General features: G+C 40.0%; 1 pseudogene; it reads left to right on the top strand.

Moving 5' to 3' along the window:
- Positions 1 to 23,232, top strand: part of LOC133414118 (coxsackievirus and adenovirus receptor homolog) — a 24,766-nt pseudogene continuing 1,534 nt past the window's right edge.

Here is a 23,232-nt window from a genome sequence, read left to right on the forward strand (position 1 = left end):
ATGGACAGGTTGATGAAAGGCTTTGAATGTGAGGAGAAGGACTTTGAACTGGATGTGCTGAGTTGGGAGCCGGTAGAGGTTTTGAAGTACGGGGCGTAATGAGGTTGGAAAAGAAGGCAGTTTTTGTTACTTGGTTGACATGTGGTTCAAATGACGATTGCGCTCGAAAATTACACCACCACAAAAGATACAAATAATAATTTTCCTAGTAATCAATTTGTTTAAATTATGTACGGCATTACAAAAGAACAGCCGAAGAACACATTCGCTCCCATTTACGCAGTGTTACTGAACGCACCTGCGACGTGCCTGCCATGAATGGTGGCCGTGGCCGCGTTGAATCGGTTGCCTAATAGAGCGTTTATCCGCGGATATATGAAGGTTCGTGTATAGTGTTTTCAGCAGGTTTGTCCTGGAAGTCCCTAACGAAACCTGGCACTCTTGAATGAAAATGAACTTTCGTTTGAAAACCGTTCTTTGACGCCAGAATGAGCGCGCTCTCAACTATATTCATCAGGCAGAAATTAACTAAGTTCAGTTCACGTTTGCACAAAACATGAACAAGTTCATTAACTTTCATTCACTGACCTCGTTCAGGTACGACACTGGACCAGAATGTATGCGTTCGTATGTACATGGAAATGAATGGAGCCAGCGAGCCTCCTTGCAAATATCCACACTATCGCTATTATTCTCACCAACACCCTCTCTCTTTAGCAGCCTGCTACTTCCTTAGCTATTTATCTATATTTTTATGATTTAAGAAATGTGATAAAGTACAATATACCGAATACGCAGCAATCGTTCAATTTGCGGGGGTGCATTGGCAACTCTACGCGATGGTCCGGCCCAGTCGGGTTTGACCCTGTCGCGCAGCGTGCAGCAGGCTTAAAGCAGCTTTTGTTCTGTAGTCGACTGAGGAGGTGCGGGCATTTTTGTCCATATTGGCATTAAATGAAATACAGCGAGAGATAGAAGGTGCGACAAGAGACGAGCGTGTCAACTTCTTCTTGATCCCGCCCCAATCCCTCCTATTTTTGATTGTTGTATTGGGGAAAAACAACGAAGGCCAGGCCAGGGCAAGCGAGGCCGGGACAGAGTGGGGCCAGGCCGTTCACGAACCTGTAATGGAAAAGCGGCTTTACTGTATGTAAACCTCGGTCTTTGAAGAAAGTAAAAATCCTTTTTCATTACTGGCATTTAGGAAATCCTAATTGACTTAAAACAGGAAAAGTTTACTCTGATATCATGTCAGTCAATGAGAAAAAAAAAGTGCATGTGTCTTTTTATATAGTGTGTGTAAAATCTGGTTACAACTGTACATGGGGATCCTGGACAGGCTGGATTGGATCCCAAACATCGATGCCTTCTATAAAAAGGAGCCACCTCTTTTCCTTGAGGTCCTTTGATGTGTGCTGCGAGTTACTGCACATTTGATCACACTGGGGTGACCAGTGCCCTTTGGGGAGGGGGCAGTTTGACCGACAAAAACACGAAGAGGCTGGATAAGCTGCGCTTGCCAGGAGGCTTGACTTAAAGACTGTTGTTGACAGTCTCACTGAACAAACTAAATGCCATAATGGACAATCGGAGACACCACAAAAAGCCTCCTGGCCCAGCGGAGCAACAGACGGCTCCTCTCACTGCCCAGCAGAACTGAGCGATTCAGCACTTGTCACTGTTCTTAGCATAGTTTAGCTTTTTAATAAAACACTGCTGTATATATTGTTTATTTGTTTTTCAAAGCTTTTATGTTTCTTCATCTTAGAATTAACTGTTTCTGTGAGTGAGTTGCTCCAATATAGACCAATAATCTAAAACAATCTGAAGGATATAAAAATATGATGGAATATCTTGAGCTAGATATAAGGGTCCATGCTTGGAAGTCCCGAAGAAATTGAACAAGGTGGACCAAGACCAGAATCTTCATTTGAATGTATTGATGAAGCAATGGCGGAAACCAATGTGGATGGAAAAAGGAATAATCTCCACACATTCTTCTGGGCATCTAAAACATCTCCTGTCTTGTCACTCCTCTTTTTTGAGGAGTGACAATGTCTCAAAGATTGCCTTTCCTTTTTCTTTGAAGACCCTTGTTTCCTTTTGAGTGATATAAAGTCCACAGCATGACACTGTGGAATCAGAGCTGCCACTGCAGTCTATGCTGCATAATTTAGCATCATCTCATTAAAGTTCCTGGGCATGATCCATGACTCTGTGTAAGGAGGCTTTGAGTGACAGATCTGTTCCCAGCTTAGTAAATTAAAAAAACAAAAAAAAGAATTAAAAGCGCAAACTCCAAGCTCTAGTTTTAGCAGCTTCAGCTCCTTCCAACACTGGAATAAACACACTCTTCAATCCAGTTGTGCCATCAACCTGTATGATTCCTATTCATCGAGCAAATCCAACAAGTCAATACCGTATCTGCCATATACAGCATATATACAGTGGCTCATTGCATAGCTGTGGCTCGCGATTCATGAATTCACCTGTTCACATTTTATTTCTGTGAAACAAACTTTCAGCTACGAGCTGAAAAACTCACCCGTTCGTAGTTTGGTGTTCTGTAATGCTCTAAGAGGCTACCAGTGCCTTGGCTAGTAGGAATGTAGTAATTGGTGTCAAAAATGTTGATCTTTGTATGTCAGGGAGAAGCTAAATTTAGCTGGGGTTGTTAGCAGTTGTTACGGACAGTCTTTGCTGCATGTGTATGTTTTTACTTTGCAGATTGGCTATTAGAAAGCTCAACCTAACAAACGACGCAGATCTTTTTACCTGCATTGCTTGAAAACTGGTATTTTTATGGGTTGCAAAGGCGATATGATTGTGCACTTTGGGTTCATTTTTTCTAAATCAAATAATCTGTAATTCATTTATTTTGAAGGGTAATGTGAGATGTGTTGAAATGATACAAATGATGAAATGATATTGCGCACGGATATGCACCTGAGGAGGGCATTCAGACTATTGACGATTTGTTGACACACACACACGCACACACAAAATGTTGACAACAGGTTTTTGGGGCTGAAAACTGCCCAAAAACGCCACTGACTGGACCGCTCAAATAACAAAAATACTAATGAACACAAAAATAATAAATGCTTGTTCAGACATGATTGCAAATGTTCTCACAAAGCCTCCAATAAAATGTAAGATTGAGAGATGTTCCTTGTTATTTCTTTGGAATGTGAGTTATCAATTTTAGTGTCTCTGTCAGACTGTTTCATTGTTAATACTGAAAATGTTCAGGGTTGATTGTACAATGTATGAACAAGTGGTGGTGTCAGAATCTCAGTGGGCTCTTAGCAATACTGTTGGTGTGTTTAATTCCTCCCAAAGTGTATTGTGGGTTTATAATGGTAAAAGGTTTTTCGTACCCTAAAAATGAACATTTGCCATTGAGCTAGTTGCGCGAAAACTACTGAAATATTGAACAATTGCAGAAATTCGCATTGAAAAGTTGAGAGGTCACATTAAGTTTATCTGTAAAGGTTAGTGCATTTTAGGTTCATTCTGAATTTAAATTTGAATCTAAATTTTCATCCCAGCAATTTGGCTTTTCCAATTTACATGACCAAAGGGCTAGTGTCTGTTTTGGAATAAATGTCACAAAAAAGAAAAGCAAAATACACACCGATGTATTCTTCAGTAAAGTGTGACACTGTCAATGTGTCTGTTGCAATTGAAAAACAAAAGTTTTTTCTACAATTTCTGCTACTATAGCTACTTGATTGACACCCCTGTCACAATTGGCTTCTTACCACCAACCACAAACTTTGTCACACTGTTGTCCTAACTCTCCATGCAGTTCCACGCAACCCAGAGCTATGCTTTGGACATTCTTTACTCCACCCAAAGTGACTGCCACATCACAGAGCTCCATAGATTCAGGTAAATCCATAATTCATCCACATGGTTACAGTCTGCCAAGCTTGACAACGATGGGGAGAGAGCAGGATATTAGGCATTCTGCATCAGCGAGAATTGCATTTAGCGAGTCAACAGATGTGCAAAATACACTATGAGGGGCCGCTAGGGACATTATTCAGCATTAGCTCTCACACTTACTATTCTAATTCTCTCACATACACAAACTACTGAAAGGCTCTCATAAACACTAGTCAAATGCACTCATAAATACTTTTCAAAAGCTCTTATAAACACGAGTCAAATGCTCTCTTAAACACCAGTCAAATACTCTCATACGGACTCCTGAAAGGTTTGCTCTCATTAACACCAGTCAATCGCATTCAGGCCAGCATGTCACTGGGGCTCACGCATGCATGTCACAAACGCTCACGCACGCATGTCAATCATATTTTATTGACATATATCTTAGTTGGCAGCAATCGCGTTTGGTTAATGGCGTCTAGCACTGGGTAAACGAGCCAGCCTAGCTCTGTGTCATACACGACACGGCTTCTGATTGGCTGACCAACGCGTCATATCCTATTTGATCATTTTACAGTCGACAGCCATTGTACTTATACAGGCAGCTGAATATACAGAGGATCAGATAACCCGATGCAGATTTCAGTGCTGCATCCGTGTCTTTGGGTTTAGGTGGTATTTACAAGTTCTAAAAAAAAAAAAAATTTTTTTTTTTTTTTTAAATAGCATCTCTGTAATGACAAACCAGGATCACATACTGATCCTGGTTTGTCATTACAGAGATGCAGAGCAGCCAGGTCACCAATTGTTATCACTTATCACTGTAATGGTTTATTTCAAGACATGATGTTAGAACACAGACTATGGTTTCCTCCGGTTTCCTCCCACGTTCCAAAAACATGTATGGTAAGTTGATTGAAGAAGAAGGTTGTCCTTAGGTGTGAATGTGAGTGCGAATGGTTGTTTGTCTATATGTGCCCTGAGATTGGCTGGCGACCAGTTCAGGGTATACCCCGCCTCTAGACCGAAGTTAACTGAGATAGGCGCCAGCACACCCAAGACACTTGTGAGGATAAGTGGTTTGGAAAATGGATGGATGGATATGGAAGGGATACAGTATAGAGCTGTGCTATTGTAATCAGACAAGCTAGAGAAAATCTAACTTCCCGAGGAAAAGCCGTTACACATATTTAATTGCACCCCAGGAATTATGAACAATTTAAGTTTAACTAAGGAACTTTACTGATAAATGTTAACATACGTATTAATGTGCAATTAAATGTTAAAAGCAGAGGACACAAAACAACGAAACAACACCTTGTCAGCAGTTACGATAGTTATTTACTTTTTGGGCTCGTATAAATCCGAAAGACAATGCAACACCAAACAGTAGGCATGTACCGGGAGCAAAATGAGGAAATATTGACAAAGAATTGACAAAGATGATGTGTTTGTGATCTAATCATCATCATCATCATTGTAGTGGTTGTATTAGTAGTAGTAATAGCAGTACAGGTCCGTACAGGCATTGTGGATTCACTCACCTGACTCAGGGAAGCATGTGAGCTGTACCTTAAGTACTCTTCAGCAAAGGCAACAGCCCCAAGTATGGCCGCTGGCCAAGGACCAGCATGCTGGATAGTTCAAACTCCTCAAGCAAAAAAGGGGTGAGTGCTGTAATAACATTGCCTGTAATGGGAGTGCTCTGAAAAGTTGAACTTCCATAGCTGACCGCCACAGACATTCTGCTCCCAAAAATACTTTTTGCTGGCAAATCAATAAACCACAGGTGTGGTAGTCAAAGAGACACCTCAGGGCTTGGTGAGTATCTTAATCATCATGATAGAAAAGGAACGTAGTGTAACGTCTTTGTTGAACAACTGCGTTGTCTGCTGTCATGTAAAAAAAGGAACATGTGGTGACCTTGGTTTGGAATGAAGTTTAGCTGATTGGTTTATTAACTGACCATGATACCGATGCACTACTCTCTACTCTCCAACCATGTGTCGACTGACAATGTTGTCAGTTTTCTTGTTGAACTTGTATTGGCACCCGTCCTCATGCTTGAGCCGTAATTCTAACAGACAAGGTTCCGAGCACTGATGGCTTTTTAGCTGGAGGAGTTTGAACGGTGTATGATTCTGGCAGTAAAATATGATTTGACATTAGGCTCGGCATCACTGATCGTCTTCACTTTGATATGTCATGTGCTGAAAAATACTCTGTGGCAATCCCAATATAGATATTTGTATTATTAATTTAACACAGAGAAGAAAAGGAAAACCAAATTGGCTTCTACTTTTGGAGTGGTTTCCTTTTTTAATGGAAATAAACAACTTCTTGAATACACTATCCCCCCTTGTGCGCTCCTATTATACATGATGTTGTTTACTTCATTGCATGTGGTTATACTTTTACTTGCTGTTGGCTGTTACTGTTAGAAAACCTCCAAACTTTCTACAATTTTTCTTGCAGCTTGTAGACAGAATAAGCAAGTCCTGATAAATACATTGGCATAGGACATTATTTACATTTGGCCCACGATGTAATTATATTTGGCGCGCAAGACCATATCAAATGTGCATTAGAGCTGGCCTGCCAGTATATAGCACATGCGCCAGTAATATTACAAATCCCAGAATGCTTCGCTAGTGTGCTGGCCCATCCGTCTAGACCAGTGAGCGCCTCTTCCCTTTCTGTTGCTGTCATTAGCAACTATGCTACCAGTCTCCTCAAGCAAATTTACACTTCCCCCTTCCCAAAATGGCCAAACAAGACAGGTTGCAGGCAGATTATCTGTTCACTGAAGTAAAAGACAGACCTGTTTGTCATGTGCGGAGCAACGTGGCTATAACAAAGAATATAACACAATTGAATTAATGTTTTTTTAATGCCCATTATTAACTCCTAGGGAGGGACTGTTAATAGTTTGAAGTTTAGATTTTTATTGAAGAACATTCTTATTTTTTGGGTTATTTTGTTGTTGGCCTTTGAAAAAAGATTTAGATCAAAAAGAAAGGGAGCTGGAGATGGATAAATAGAAGATAGAGAGACAGAAGAATTCATGTTATCTATTTAAATACAAAACAACAAACAAATACCACTGATGCAAATTTGATTTCTCATGTGTTTATAATATTAAAGTTTGTTTATTCCAGATTCAGTGTGTAAGGAAAATTTAAGTTTGTTGTCATAAGATAAACCTTAACACTACATTTCTGCAGAGAAGGGAAACATGCACATCGCAGTGATTTTTCATTAAATATTGCGTTTGGCCTGCGACATTGTCCCAATTTTTTATTTTGGCGCAGTGTGAATTTGAGTTTGACACCCCTGATCTAGAGGGATGCATGAAATATCATACTGTCAAGTAAAATCCAAGCCCCACAGTGACAAATATTGTTTCCCTGAATAACTGTTAGAGCTGTCTCGGAATACAGGCCATGACCAGAGTTTAAACATTGGAAGTGAGTAGGAGGAAGGAAGAGGAGTTAAGCTGGCTCAGTCCCAGACAAGTCTGCTTTATTAGATATTATTATCTTTATTGTCAGTAAATATGTTGTTTGTCTTGTGTCAAAAATGAATTTGCTGATAAGGCGGGAAAAAAGCCAAATGAGTGTTCAAGGAAAGCAAAGAAAATCATATATAGCACATTTCATATTCAAGGTAACTCAATGTGCTTTACATGATTTAAAACATTTTTAAAAAGTAAAATATTTCTCCACAAATGAATGCAAGAATATATCATATATAATAATAATAATAATAAAACAGTGGACTGGCTAAAGTTGCGGGGATATCAATTACAAAAACCTTTTGTCAGTTCAGAGCATGTAATCTAAAAAAGATTACACTTCATATGAACCAATTACAATGATTCTGCAGAAAAATATCAACTCCCTATAATGAAGAATCAGTGGGAGTCTTTGGCTTGATTCCCTGCAACTAGGTTCTATCTGGATGTGATGGATGACAGTGGCACTCCAATTGTGTTCTGTAGCTCCAGTCTACCCTGTAGTAGTCTTGATGGCTGTCATTGCAGAAAACCCTGCATCACAAAGATATGAGTTTGAAAACAGAAGAATCATTTTCAGATCTTTTTATTGATTAATTGATGTTTAGCACAACCCGGACTGTCTTCTTTTACTTAAATCCCGACTCCAAAGAGATTTGCAAAATTGTCTTAAATGTGGATTGCAGGTCACCTTCATTTGCAACCTCAAGCAATTGTTCCTCTTCAAGTAAAGACAAGGTTGAATCACTAGGATTGTTCACAAATGGGTAACAGATTAATTTATTTCGCATCCCAGGATCATTTGTGATTGTAAGTAATGCTCAACTCTTTTGACAGGAGGTCAGCTGGGAGAATGAATGTCCGATTTGAGTCTCTTCTATAGTCCCTGCTACAGTGTGAAACATCAAAAATCACTCTCCTTTTCCATAATTCCAGTTAGGGCTTGAAAGCATCGATCTTATCTGACAATTTGAATACAGTTGCCATTTTCCCTTCTAGAGAGAAATTGAGTTTGTTGAGCAGGTTAAAAATGTCACACGGTTAAGCAAGACTCAAAACCCAATCAGTATTGCTGAAAAGCTCTGCCAGTGGCGACTGTTTTTTCAAGAATTTATCTCTGCAGGGACTCTTGTAATTTACCTGTGATTTGCCTCGTGAAAGCATCTAACTTCTGTGTACATTACAAGCAAAGGGATCTATGTTTAACTTCAGTTCTTTCACAGGGCTGTCAAACGGACGCAAATTCAGGGCATGTGCTTTCATATGGTTGATAACTTTAACTGCATCTTAGCAGTGGTTTTGGTCAGCAAATTTGGTTGCACATAAATCTTCATGCACATCCTCTTGAAAAATATATCGCACAAAAATTAGCAATATTAGTAGATTCATCCACCTGAATCGCATACCATGGTGACTCATTTATTCTCCCTAACTGTGCCTCACCATCCTCCCCTATTTCATAAATTTTTCGATTTATGGTGTTAGTCGAAAGAGGGACATTTGCTATTTTATTTACCGCAGCCTCTCCAAAACGTTCACTGCAAATGTCCATGGTAGCAGGCAGAATCAATTCTACCCCAATAGAAAAGGAGTTCCCGGCTTTAGCAAAAAAAATCATGCCTTTAGGACAGATACTGTATATTTATTGAAGATGTGGCCCTCGATCACTGTTTTTTTGTTTTTTTTTGGTCCATGTTCTTTTTTTTTCTTTCAAAAACTTCCAAGAGCTCGTCTTTTAAAGTAGGGCGTTTCATCACAATGAGCCAAGGGAGTTTCCAGTGTTTCATTGCTTCATTAGCAAGGTCGTCACCACAAATTACGTGTAGCAGGTGTGGAGCTTGTGGGTCACCTGTTGCAAAGAACCCATAACATAGGTAGGAATCCTGGTATTTTATTTTAAATGCGTTCCTTTTGCAGGGAGTGTGCGACCCTTCTGCTGCCCCATTGTTTGCTTGTTTCTTCCCAAAAAAGCTCTCCGGTGAATTTAGTTTTTGACACATTTGATACTGATGACACAGGGCCAATTGGTACCCTTTCTTAACTGTATTTTAGATGTTAAGTTATGGATGGGCGGCACGGTGGACGACAGGTTAGCACATCTGCCTCGCAGTTCTGGGGACCGGCGTTCAAATCCCAGTCCCGCTCGTGTGGAGTTTGCATGCTCTCCCCGTGCCTGCGTGGGTTTTCTCCAGGGACTACAGCTCAACAAGGACAGAACAAAGGGTTTAGTTAACGGTCCTGAAGGCAAGAGAACTTTTACCAAGATTTTAAACCATCACAGTGTGTAAAGAACCTGGGCGTTTTTTTTTTTTTTTTTTTTACTCTGAGTTTAATTTTATTCCACATGTCAAGAACGTAACCAAGATAGGTTTTTACCACCTGAAAAATATAGCCAGTCTGCCCATTTCTCTTTCAGGCTAACACAGAGGTGCTGATGCATGCTTTTATCCTCTGTCGTTTAGACTATTGCAATGCCCTGCTCTCTGGTCTTCCAAAAAAAGACTATCTGTAATCTACAACTACTGCAGAACTCAGCTGTTCATGTGCTGACGAAGACCAGAGGGCGAGAACACATTAGACCGGTTTTAAGATGACTGATTTGGCTCGCTGTGTGTTTTAGGATCGATTTTAAGGTTCTTTTACTAGTTTATCAATTTCTTAACAGTCTTGGGCCATCATATCTATCCGATATGCTTTTATCATATCAACCCTCGCGGGCACTGAGGTCGTGGCGCCGGCTTTTTATTCCAACGGCTAGAACAAATTTACGGCGAGGCTGTATTCAGCCACTATGGCCCGCACCTTTGGAATAGCCTCCCAAAGTGGCATCAGGACCGCAGTCTGTTGATGCTTTTAAAAGGAGGCTCAAGACTCACATATTTGGTTTAGCTTTTAACTGATTTCTTAAATATTTATTTACTTTATTTATTCATTTAGCTATTCATTACTTTTGTTATCTTTATTCTATTTTATTGTATGTATTAATCCATCCCAGTCTTCCCGGGTCATGGTGGTCTTTGCAACGGCATCCTCTGTGGCTGCAGGTGGTGGCACCTCTCGGTGTGGATGCCTCCCATAGGTTTGTTTTTCCTCAATGCCTTGTCATGTGTATACACTATTAAACAATGCCTGCTGTGTGCATGTGTATGCGTGGGTGTCTTTTGCTTTTAAATGTGGGGGTGGGAGGGGTGGGTATACTTCATGTATTGCATACAACTCAACTGATTCATTTTTGTATCTTTTTGAGAGTGGAAGTGAAAATAAACAACTGAAATAAACCTGAACATGATTGCTGGGACTTAACGTTTAACCCTCTTGGCCAGGTCACCATTGCAAACTGGTCTTTTACTTGGTTAAATAAAATTAATAAAAAAATAAATCTGGTTGCACAACGTTGTGCTCCCTTTTATAACTGACATGTGGCTGTGTTCAGAAGTAAAAGATCATATTCAAACTCGTGTTCAGTGGAAGTCCACACACACCTGCCACCATTTCAGTTTTTAAGGGGGAAAAAAACAACAACACATGCATAGGGCCTTGCAGAAACATTATTTGCTTTATCCGCTAAAATGATTTAATGAAGAAGCTGTTTGCTGACCAGACATTATTGATAAAGTGTGTGTGTGTGAGAGAGAAAGAGAGAGAGGGAGAGAACATAAGGTACCCCAAAAGATGTTTATGCCATATGCACAGCCAAAACAACAGCAAAACCATCTGCAACTTACCGCAAGGTGTTTTGTCAGTTTGGGCAGTGATAAAACTACGCTGCATATTGAAGCTGTTGTTGTTGTTTGTAGTCTGTAATGTAAACACGACTTGCGCACGGCTGTCACGACTCACTTTGATTGGCCTGCGAAGCCCAATAAAAGAAGTGATTTTCTTGTGTCGTTTGACTGGTGAACTTGAGTGATACATCACCGTGGTAATCACAGCGGATTGGAGCAACGACGCCCGATGCTAATGTCAAAAACGAAAGTCGAATAATAGATCGCGCACACAATTATTGATAAATGAAAGTGAGCGGCATGTACATCATTGTAACTGAGTAAAAGCACTGTTTCTTCTTGACATAAATACTCAAGTAAAAGTAAAAAGTATGCTTCATTAAAGCTACTCTCAATTTGTCCAAAATGTTACTTGAGTAAACGTAACGGAGTAAATATATGTACTTTTTGTCGGAAGTAGTAGCATTTTTGTTGTTGTTTTTCAGATAAAGGGAGGAGGGATTTCAATATGTAAACTGCCATTTGGTCATGGTTGTGATTACCTACAGAAAGAGGTAAGTGGAAGTGAGCCGAATTGGACCACCTGTCGAACAGGTAGGGCAGGTGGAGGAAACCAATTGCAGAACGTTGTATTAAAGTGGAAAGCCACACACTGCTGCTTTATCATTTGCCTTTTGTCACATCGCATCTCTTCAAACTTTGTCTACAGGTTATACATCGTACCATCCGTGAATAAGCTTGCATTTGTCGAGTGTAATGTAACTGAAAGACTTTTGCGTTAGACAAAAGAAGACGATTTTTTGGGGGTCACAGCATCGTTTCACTACTTCTTCCCTGAGAATTCAAGAAGATGAAGTTCAAACAAAGCTGGAGTTGCTCAACGATTTACTACAGCTGCCCACCCTGGATGTATTTCTTCTTAATTTACAAAAGTCTCTTAAGCACAGGTAAGACCACAAAATAATGATCACGTCTTACCATATACAGTATATAGTATTACTATGTACCTGCAATGTGTATTTCACTGTATGCCATGAGACGCAGTAGTGAACAAAGCCTATTTTCAGAGCATATAATTAGGCAGCACAAGGCAGCCTCAGTGGTATAAACTACCTCATGTGTTACCATGGTGCTCAGATTTGTCCAATCAGGATAACGCAATATTCCTTCTGGTGGCTGTTTTCTAACTTTCATGGGATATGAGCTGATGCATGTTTTTCTTTGGAGTGTAGCCCTGTGAGTCTACACTAAATATCTTTTGTAAAGCTCAGTTCTTGTACAGCAGCTGAAAATCGGCATGCTGTTTACAGTTATGCTTTTCTTGAATTAAAAATCAAATAAATTGTACACCTTGCAAACTGGAGGGGTAGCAAGCTGGCTAGTTAGCTGGTGGGAAATTCAACAAGCTGACTGACACACAAACTCGCTATCTTATCGAATGTGGCAGCAACAGTTTATACACATTCGAAACAAGACTAGTCTTTATTTTCAAAGAAATACGAAGCACTCAAGGAATGCAGGTGTCATCGACGGGCCCTCAGACTATGCAGAAAGCCTTGGGAGAGAGTGTGACGTGTGACTTAGGGTTGCACTTACACACCAAGTTTTTTGGACACTGGGAAACTTGATATCGAATGATCGGTGGTCAGCCCTGACACAACACAAAAAGATCAGATGGTAAGTAGAAATACAACATAATGTATCTTACACTTCTCGTTGTAGGAAAAATTATAGTTACATAAAAATACATCATACTGTTTATTTGTTCATAGTGTATTTGTTGAACCTTTGTTTTTAAACTAAAAGCCAAATTAATGCTCACTCTCAAAGACTCCTTGAAATGTTGACCAAATCTGCAAAACAGAATTTACCACAAATAATATACAGTGCTGTGAAAAAGTATTTGCCCCCTTCTCAAATTCTTTTTTCTTTTGCATAGCTTCCCTACTTTAATAATGCTTAAAATCATCAATCAAATGCAAATAATAGACAAAAATAACCCAAGTAAACATAAATTGCAGTTTTTAAATGGTGATTTTATTTGTGAAAGAAGAAAAACCCTATTCAAAGCTATCTGGCCCTGTGTGAAAAAATGATTGCCCCCTTAACCTAAGAAGTGGTTTGCCCACCCTCACCAGCAACAATCAAGCGCTATCTGTGACCAGCAATGAGTCTTTCACATCTTTGTAGAGATATTTTGGCCCACTCTTTCATGCAAAATTGTTTTAATTCAGCAACAATGGAGGGTTTTCGAGCATGAACGGCATTTTTAAGGTCCTGCCACAGCAGTTCAATCAGATTCAAGTCCGGACTTTGACTAGGCCTCTCTAAAACCTTCATTTTGTTTTTTTTAAGCCATTCAGAAATTAACTTGCTGTTTGGATTGTTGTCCTGCTGCAGAACCGAAGTGCGCTTCAGTTTGAGATCACAAACTGATGGCCGAACATTCTCCTTCAGGATTTTCTGGTAAAGAGCAGAAGGCATGGTTCCATCAATCACAGCAAGTTGTCCAGTTCCTTATGGAAAATGCAGCCCCAGAACGTCACACTACCAACACCATGTTTCACTGTTGGTATGATGTCCTTTTTTTGAAATGCTGTGTTACATTTACACCAAATATAGTGAGACACACACCTTCCAAAAAGTTCAACTTTAACAGTCCATAGAATATTCTCCCAAAAGTCTTGGGAATCAGATGTTTTTTTAATTTGTTGTTTTTTTGTTTTTTTTTGGGAAAAACGTAAGACCACAGCCTTTATGTTCTTTTTGGTCAGCAGTGGTTTTCGCCTTGGAACTTTGCAGAGCTGCCAAATGTACCGGAACGTCCATATTTTGTTACGGAAAACACTGAACGCTGACTCGTTACGGCCATAACACCAATTGTTCCGGATATTGGGGGGAAGAAATTCCGACCTTCGACATTACCGGCCAGTACGGCGCTCTATCCAGCCACCGTGATGAAAATTTCATGAATGAGTTCCATGAAATAAACACTATAGTGTTTAAAGAAAAGAGAAAAACAAACTGCTTGGTGCTTTCTATTTTATTTTAAACTATTGTCCATGCATAAACTATCCAATTTAATCTATCAGCGATGTTATTTGTTTGTTTGCAAGATAGAGTGCTGAGTTTTAATTGACTTTGAATTCTGATGAATCCGACTTGTTTTTTTGGTTGTTTTCTATGTGTCGATTGGCTGGCGACCGGTTCAGGATGTACCCCGCCTCCCGCCCGAAGATAGCTGGGATAGACTCCGGCAGCCCGCGACCCTAGAGTGGATAAGCGGTAAAGAAAATGGATGAATGGGTGGATGTTTTTCTCACCAAGGTTGAAAACAGAATTGGTGAAGGCAAATTAGTCCAAAGACACAGATAGTTTTGACGATGGCATATCAAAATCTCATACACTTAGATTCAGGCTGCAACTCCACCGCCATTACAAGGTTGATGCAATAAAAACATTGAAATAACAAATATTGAAGCCATAATTTATGAATGATTACAAGTAATGACTATGTTGTGCAATTGAACAGTATGCAGAATTATTTTTTATCTTATTACAAAATATACTGCAATAAATGTTCTTGACCAAATTTGGTCAAATCTTTCTGGAACTGAATTTCTTTAGGTTGGCAGCTCTGACTCTGCCATGGATGCTGTTTTTGCCCACTCTCTTCCTTATTGTTGAGTCATGAGCACTGACTATAACTGAAGCAATGAAGAAGTGCAGTTCTTTAGATGTTGTCCCAGGTTCCTTTGTGACCTTCTGTGCTCTAGGGGTAATTTTGGGAGGCCGGCCACTCCTGGGAAGGTTCACCACTGTTACATGTTTTCTCCATTTGTCAACAATGGCTCTCACTGTGGTTCGCTGGAATCTTAGCTTTAGAAATTACTTTTGAACCCTTTCCAGACTGATGGAAGCCCATTACATTATTCTTCATCTGTTCTTGCATTTCATTGGATTGTTGCATTTTGTTGCAGCTTTTTTGGATCTGTTGGCTGACTTCATTTTGTCAGACGGGTTCTATTTGAGTGATTTCTTGATTAAACAGGTCTGGAGGTAAATGAGGCTTGAGTGTGATCAGTGAAAATGAACTCAGCTTTTAAAAAAAATATGACTTGCCAGTTAATTCATGATTTAATTTTTTTTTCCAAACAGGGCCAGGTTGCTTTGAATCATTTTATTCTCCCCTCAATAAATAAAATTACCATTTAAAAAAGCATTTTATGTTCACTTGGGTTATATTTTGTTTGATGATCTTAAACTGGGGGAGTTATGCAAAAAAAATAAGAATTTGAGAAGGGGGCAAATACTTTTTCATGGCACTATATTTTGTATAGTTACTATCACAAATGAATTCTAAAAATATAATATTGGATGTTTTCACCAACATATTGACAACTGTGAGCGTACTGTATTATACTGAGCTCGCTTGCAGCTTTTTGTTGGTTAAGACATAAAACTACTAATACAGCCTGGTCAACTCAAAACTGTATGGTACTTTAAACATGCATTTTAGTTGTATTTGGTTCACTGTCGGCTCATGTTTTATACTGGCGGCACCATGTACATTCACAACCGTGAACTTGCCAAAGGACTCAGCTTTGCTGCCAGTGACCCCTCATCAGGTGACGCCTCGCTCTCCGTCGGGCGACTGTTACCTGCTCATAGTGCTACGTACCAGTCTAAAGTGAAGAAATCACCTGGAGTGGACATGCTCAAGGTGCCACTGGTGGTCATGAGTAAGAAATTACACACTGGCTTTAACACATGACCTGGCCCATTAACAACCATTTTGTGGTTTTAGTTCATACATGAGATAGTTTTACATACGCAGACTGAACATAATGAGATATACTTGTCACTCACATTTTCACTCTCAGAATGAGCATCATTATACAGTACCTTGCGGAGAGAATAATGGCTTGTCACTTTGGTGGAAACCTCTTAGTACTGCCTTTGTACCTTTGACGCTTGATGGCTTGCAAAAAGGAGCCGCAGAGTTTGGACTCCAATAATTAACCCTGTGGCGTAGATGAGGGTTTGTACCTTGAAAGACAGAAATGGATTCCTGCTGTATGCACATTTCTGACTCTGTTGTTAACAGAACATTCTAATTCATCATTTGCAGTCCTTGTTGGCCATTTTATTCAGTCTTTCAACTATATGCTTTTTTTCCCCTACAATATAATTTGTTGGCAAGTCTATTAAAGTAGTGAAAATAACAAAGACAAAAAACATTTACAAAACAACTTTCACTAAAGCTGATTTCCACTGAAGAGTATGAATCTTTCCAAAAGGAGTCTTTGTCAAATGAACGTATGACTAATTTCCATTCATTGAAAGTGACCTGTTTATTACCGTGTTATTCAGTCATATATGGAAAAGTGAGGTTCTACTCATCCAATAACTTTTACATAATAACAACAATAATTTTACCTTTACATAATGGTGGAAATGGCAAGGCAAACATAGTCATTTGTTGTCTGATTGCAGCAAAGCCTTCAGTACCAAAGTGCTGGGTGGAAGGAGAGGAGGTGATTGGAGAGCCTGTGTCGCTGCATTGCCATTCTGCTAAAGGGTCTGCTCCCCTAAAACACACATGGAGCAGAGAGACTGGAGGCCCTCCCCCCAGTGGAGCCATACAGAGTACTTGTGACCCCTACTGAAGTCATCATGTTACTACATGTCACACAAGATGTGTGAGGGTCTCTGTGCGGCTGTGGGGGAGTGGTTGGTGTATGTGAATGAAATTAATTGCATGTACAGTTTGTGCATTCATCCTTGTTGTTACTGCTTCTCCTGTTGAGGGTCGCGGGGAGCTGGAGCTTTTCCCAGATGACTTTGACGAAAGACAAACTCGACCCGTGACTGGTCACCAGTCAATCGCAGGGCACTTCCAGTGACAGAAAATCATTGACGCTCACTCACAATGTCACTGAGTGGGAACTGAACAAGTCAAGCAAGTGAATAATTACACCACAGGTGTCAAACTCAAGGCTCAGGGGCCTTGAGTTCATTCTGTGGCCCGCGAAAACAAACCATGTACGTCGACTTCATGTTTCTTCCTAAAATACCAAAATTGCAAATTGCCTTTATAACGTTGAGATATCGCAAGCATTACTTTGTTACCAATGCCCCTTTTAAAATAAACGGAATAATATTTGAATGATTTTTTTCTGACTTCTGATCTCAAAACTTCTATATGAGGCGATTATACATTAATGCAGATTTACAATCATAATGGCCCTCTGAGGGAAACCACAACTACAATGTGGACTGCAACAAAAATGAGTTTGACACCCCTGGATTACACCATCAGTGACATGAAAGTCATCTGCAAACAACACAATGTGATCACACTGTATTCGAATTGTAGTAATTGCATTGTCAGGATTAATAATGTATAGCTCAGTGATTTTCGAGTGTGGTTAGCGTACCACGGGTCTCTCTAGTGGTATGCGAATGCATCACTAGAAAAGTATAGTTCAGTTGTATTTAACTCTTAGCTCAATACATTTGCATTTAGTGTTTTAAACATTTATTTAGGTAAAAAAAGGTATTTCACTTTTGTGTGCAATTCATCTTAAATGATTCTTTTTGTATTATACAGTTTTATTTTCCCTATACTGTATTTAAATCTCTGGTGGTACTACTGGTGGAGAGCCAAGTAATTTTTGAGATGGTACTTGGTGGACAAAGGTCTGCCAACCACTGGTCAAGCTGAACACAAACTACCAGTTTGGGACTTAAATAGACTGTGAGTCTGTCTGCTCAGTTTCATACAGCCATCTGTCCCACCACTCATCCTTTTTAACGGCGACCTCGACCACTACTAGTAGTGACTATGGCATTGTGAAAAGTAATTTGATGAATCCAAATTAGAACTTGCCTTATTTTTCCAAGCAGCTGTCCAGTAAACGTTTTTGTGAGCCAGTGATTTTTCAGGGGGAATTACTATAAATGAAAGTAGCTCATATAGTTGACTTTTGTGTAACTGGCATTGAGCATCCATTTCCACTCAATGACACATTTACATTCGATCTGCAACCAGTCCAGGGTATAGTCCACTTTAGGCAAAAGGGAGAGGCTCCACCCACTGCCATGACCGGGAACAGAAGAGACAAATTTTGGGGTCCATACAGCACATATTGTCTACTCTGGTAATGGGTGGGAGCTCGACAGTTGAGTCCATTGTATGATGGAGGAAGAATCATCATTTTGGTGTGAGGACAAGAATGGGGGGTGCAGCACGGTGATCAACTGGTTAGCACATTTGTCTCACGGTTCTAAGATCCCGCTGCGCCTGTGTAGAGTTTGCATGTTCACCCAGTACCTGCGTGAGTTTTGTCCGGGTACTCCGGTTTCCTCCCACATTCCAGAAACATGCATGGTAGGTTAATTTATGACTCTAAATTTCCCATAAGTGTGTATGTGTGTGCGAATGATTGTTTGTCTATATGTGCCCTGTGATTGGCTGGTGACCAGTTCAGGGTGTACCCCGCCTCTCGCCCAGAGTTGGCTGTGATAGGTGCCAGCACGCCCGTGACGCTGGTGAGGATAAGTGGGACGGAAAATGGATGGATAGGCAAGAAAGGGGTTCTCATCGAAAACATAATCCACATTCCAAAAAAGAACACAAAATCCTCAATGTCAAAAGTCCTCCACATCCCCTTTTGTTTTCACACCCCACCTCACATTTTTTAAATTGTATTAATTGACAGGCTAAACTGTGTTTACTCACGCTCAGTGAGCCAGTGAGTTGTCTTTCCAAACTGTACTATGCCTAACTGAACTGAATTGAACTATAAAGCTAACTCATGTGTTATTCGAGATGGGTGACCAGAGACCTGAAATTCAGCAACCTATCGCTGACCTTTGCAGGAATCTACCTTTGTGAGGTGAACAATGCCGTTGGAGTTGAGCGCTGTTGGATCAACCTGAAAGCGAGCAGACGTAAGGAAACGCACCATCCCCACAACAGCCATAATTCTAATTATGGTGTGTAATCATGACGGTCACTGGAGGGCAATGTATTCCGACAAAACAAATAACACATCATTTCCAACTGTCACTGACTTTTTGTTTGCCATTAGAGGCCGGATGACATTTGATTCCTCACTCAATCATTTAACAACTGACGGCGGTATCATTGTACGGTCAGACAATTAAATGCCATCATCTTCTGCCATTAAAATAATTACATTTCTGCCCTCAGGATTTATTTCTTGCCTTAGTCACCATTGCCGGAGTGGGATTTGGCTTCGGCTTTGGCTCAAATTCAGACAAAGCCGGTCAAAACACTTAATGACAAAGTTCAGGCATTTGCAGGAGGTGGGTATATGAAATGCATACTGTAAGTGCCTAACAATCCAATGATTGTTAGGCATTGGTGGAGGTTGTGCTTTATCAACTACATTTCTCGTTGACCAAAAATCCAGACAGGCAAGAATTCTGTTTGGAGGGAGAGAAAAAAAATCGTTGCTCCACAGAGAGTAATCTGGCGACTATACGACCCCCTAGAGACAGCACATTCATTTTTGAACAAAGGTGTGATTGAATCAAAGTGTCTTACATAACAAAAAGAGAAATGTCAAATCCTAAACACAAACAGAACAAAAAAATGTCAGTTGAACAGTATACATATTTGAGTTAGTTAAAATTCAGAATGCAACAGACTGACGTGGAGAGTTTCCAGCTGGCACCAAATAACAATGAGAATGGACACTGAACAGATAATAAAGTAAAGTCTGGCTGTGGTTAAAAAGCACCATCAAACACCACGGTTGGATCACAAACTAACATAGAGCATCACAGAGTTTGGATCATACAAAGAGCTGTTTCTAATTGTTGATCCCTTTCTTATTGTGAAATAAAGGTCATACAAAAATCAGAAACACCTCTCACCTTGATGGAATGCAGTTGTACACTGCTGCAAACCACAGTAATAATGTTTTTTTTTTCACCTGAAATTTCATTTCAATCTATTTTCGATATTGTTTATCTGTCACGGAGCGTAATAGGATGTGAATTGGACCAAAGAGGCGGAGGGAGTAGATTTAGAATGATTTATTGTAGGTTGGCACAGGGTAAAGATATCCACGGCGAGGTGGCGGGCTGTGCCAGCCCGTGATCCTAGTGAGGATAAGTGGTGAGGAAAATGGATGGATGGATGGCGGGCTGTCGGGAATAAGGAGCGAGTAAGAAGCGGGAATGTGAGCAGGTGGTGTGGCGTGGCGGCGTGGCTGGAGTGGTCAGCGAGACAGGGAACGCACGGAAGGAACATTTGGAGTACGGGGAAGAACACAATCAGGTGCGTACAGATGCGGGTTGTAGGTTCATACAATCGTATCACAAAAACCTGGAAGTACGAGAGTCGGCCGTTGAGTCAAAAACAAGCGTCAATACTCAGGCGAAGGCTGTAGAACTTGACGGGTTTTAAATGCAGGTAGTAATCAGTGCTGCTTGAAGACAGGTGCGCTGCACAGGTGCTGCCGATTGCTAGGGAGACAGAGGGGGAGACAAGGCACACGGCGCCACCCAAGCTCCAAAAGAGGAACTGCAGGGCATGGATCATTAAGGGCTGGAGTTTACCCTGAACTGGTCGCCAGCCAAATTAAACATATGAAACTATAATGAATTACCTTCTACATTCAATCAACTATCTCTATCTCTGTAACGCGTTGGCCGCATACTGGGTTTACAATAATATTTTAGGGCCACAAGAGTTATAAGCCATTATGCTAGACAATTAACGTGAAACTGATTCTATAATTCTTTTGTCCAAAGAGTATCTGAGAGAGTGATTCCTTGTTTTTCATTTTGATTTCCCAGCACCAAACACAGTAGCAGTGATAGTCGGCACCGTTGTGGGTTCTCTCCTCCTCATCTTCATCCTGCTGATCTTTGTTACGCTACTCGAATGGAAGCTGAGCAACAGACATCACTATGAAAAGGAATTCTCCAATGAAATCTGGTACAGTTTTGAGTCAGTCTTGTCTCAACCAAAACACTTTTTTTTTTTTTACGCACTTATGAGGATATAAAACATCCGTCCATCCAGCCATTTTCCGTATCACTTAACCTCACTAGGGTCACAGGCGGGCTGGAGCCTATCTTAGCTGATTCTGGGCGAGAGACAGGTACACCTTGAACTGGTCGCCAGCCAATCACAGGGCACATCCTATTTTCAAAAAGTTACTGATGACTTACAATTTTAGGCATTTATTGTAAAGGCAGTCCTTACAGACAGAGCAAATGGTGGTGGCCCATTAAAAGACACTTCTTTTTATAACGGTAAAGACAAAAGTGCATCATGGTAAAAAAAAAATACACAGCTTCTTGAAATTGTGCGAATTGCACAATATATATGATTTACCCTTCAAACTCTGCAGTGCATAAAGGATCTTAACTACTCATTAAAACAATTACACTTTTGTCTTTATACAATCGTAATAACAGTAAAGACATGCAATACTTGTGACACTTTCACAAATTTATACATATTTATTCATATCTAAAATATGACACCATTTATTTTTCTGTCTGCTATTGTGTGAATGCAAAATGGCTGCCTCATGCTGCCACCTCAGCTCACAGATTCCTCTGGTGTATTGCAACAACATAATGAGGCTCCCTCCAGTGGCATTAACAGTAAAGACAGCTTGAGTGAAAAAAAAGGAGGTCCGGTTATCAAAGAACAAAACAAAAAAACACTAAGATCCATTTGTTTTAGTTTTCATGAAAAAGGCATATTCAGCAATAGGAAAAAAAGTCCTATGCTGTATATCCCCAAAATGTGATTAGCAAATTCAGAAAACTTCCCAAAAAAATAATAAAAATCATGAATCTTAATTTCAGACACCTAACAGTAAAGAGTAAAGACATTTCGGCATTAAAAGTTACAAAAAGTTAAAATTACTTAAATTATTTTTTTTCTTTGAAAAAACGATGACCCTCTGATGGATAACAGCTGCCAATAATTCAAATGCTTATATTGATTGAAATTAATTCATTTTAAAAATGAAATTCAGTGGGTCATGTCTTTACAGTTACCAGTACTGATCAAATTACAGTATTAGAATATGACCCTTAACTTGATCATTGAAAGATGAATTTTAAGCTAATTTAGATAAATTAGGGTCTTAACTGTCTAGCCATTGAAATCAATTGTACAATCACAAGCAAAAAAATGCCATGAGGGGACATTGGTAACCACTGGAACACTGCCATGTAGAAAAGTTTAGAACATGGAAGAGGAAACATTTGGAACAGAATGCAGAAAGACAAGCTCCTTCAGGGACAATGTTCTGTCTCTGACCTCTTAGTTTGACATTTCTGACAGCATTTCTCCATTTGCAAAATAATGACTGCCCTCCAACCAAAGAAAAAAATAGAAACAGTTGTGGTTCACAAGAAGTTGAAAAAGGCCCACGCACTTTCAAATCAGATATTGAAATGAGCAGTGTTGGAGGAGAGAGATGACAGGGAAGCACCTCAAGCCATACTCTTGACATGTGGCCTTATCCATGTCTGTGACGTTGAGGGCTTCAAATGAATGACGCGTCATAGCGAAAAGGTTCATGTGAGAGACATTGACGCTGGTCCCTCTCATATGGATTTTGGAGAGAAACGCAAAACTGCCCGAATCGAAGAAAATAGACGTGTTGTACAGCAAAACATTGTCTCAGTATTGTACCCTCTGCCTAAAATAGTGGGACAAATAATACTCTCACTGAATATTAACTTAATATTTAAAAAAAAAAAAAGATAATAGGAAGAATCGCACCATACCTCATACAAACTGTGTCAAAGTTATGGTGAGGGCAAAGGTGTCATGAATTTGTTCGACTGACGTTGCACGTAAAAGCATCAGTAAGAAATTGTAACGTATAATGTATGCTTTGACTGGGGCAGAGAGTCAAAAACTGAAGAAGCCTCATAAATATTCATGCTAAATATTAACAAGACAAATCAGTTTTATCATCGTGTATTGAAATAAACATCGTCTGATTTAAAGTATGTGGCACAGTTGGAACACTATCGTTAGCACGGCCGCTAACCCGAGGTGTAAATGTTGGCCCACCAATATTGAAGACC

This window comes from Phycodurus eques, chromosome 15 (genome assembly GCF_024500275.1).
Source record: "Phycodurus eques isolate BA_2022a chromosome 15, UOR_Pequ_1.1, whole genome shotgun sequence".
In the NCBI taxonomy this organism is placed as follows: Eukaryota; Metazoa; Chordata; class Actinopteri; order Syngnathiformes; family Syngnathidae; genus Phycodurus; species Phycodurus eques.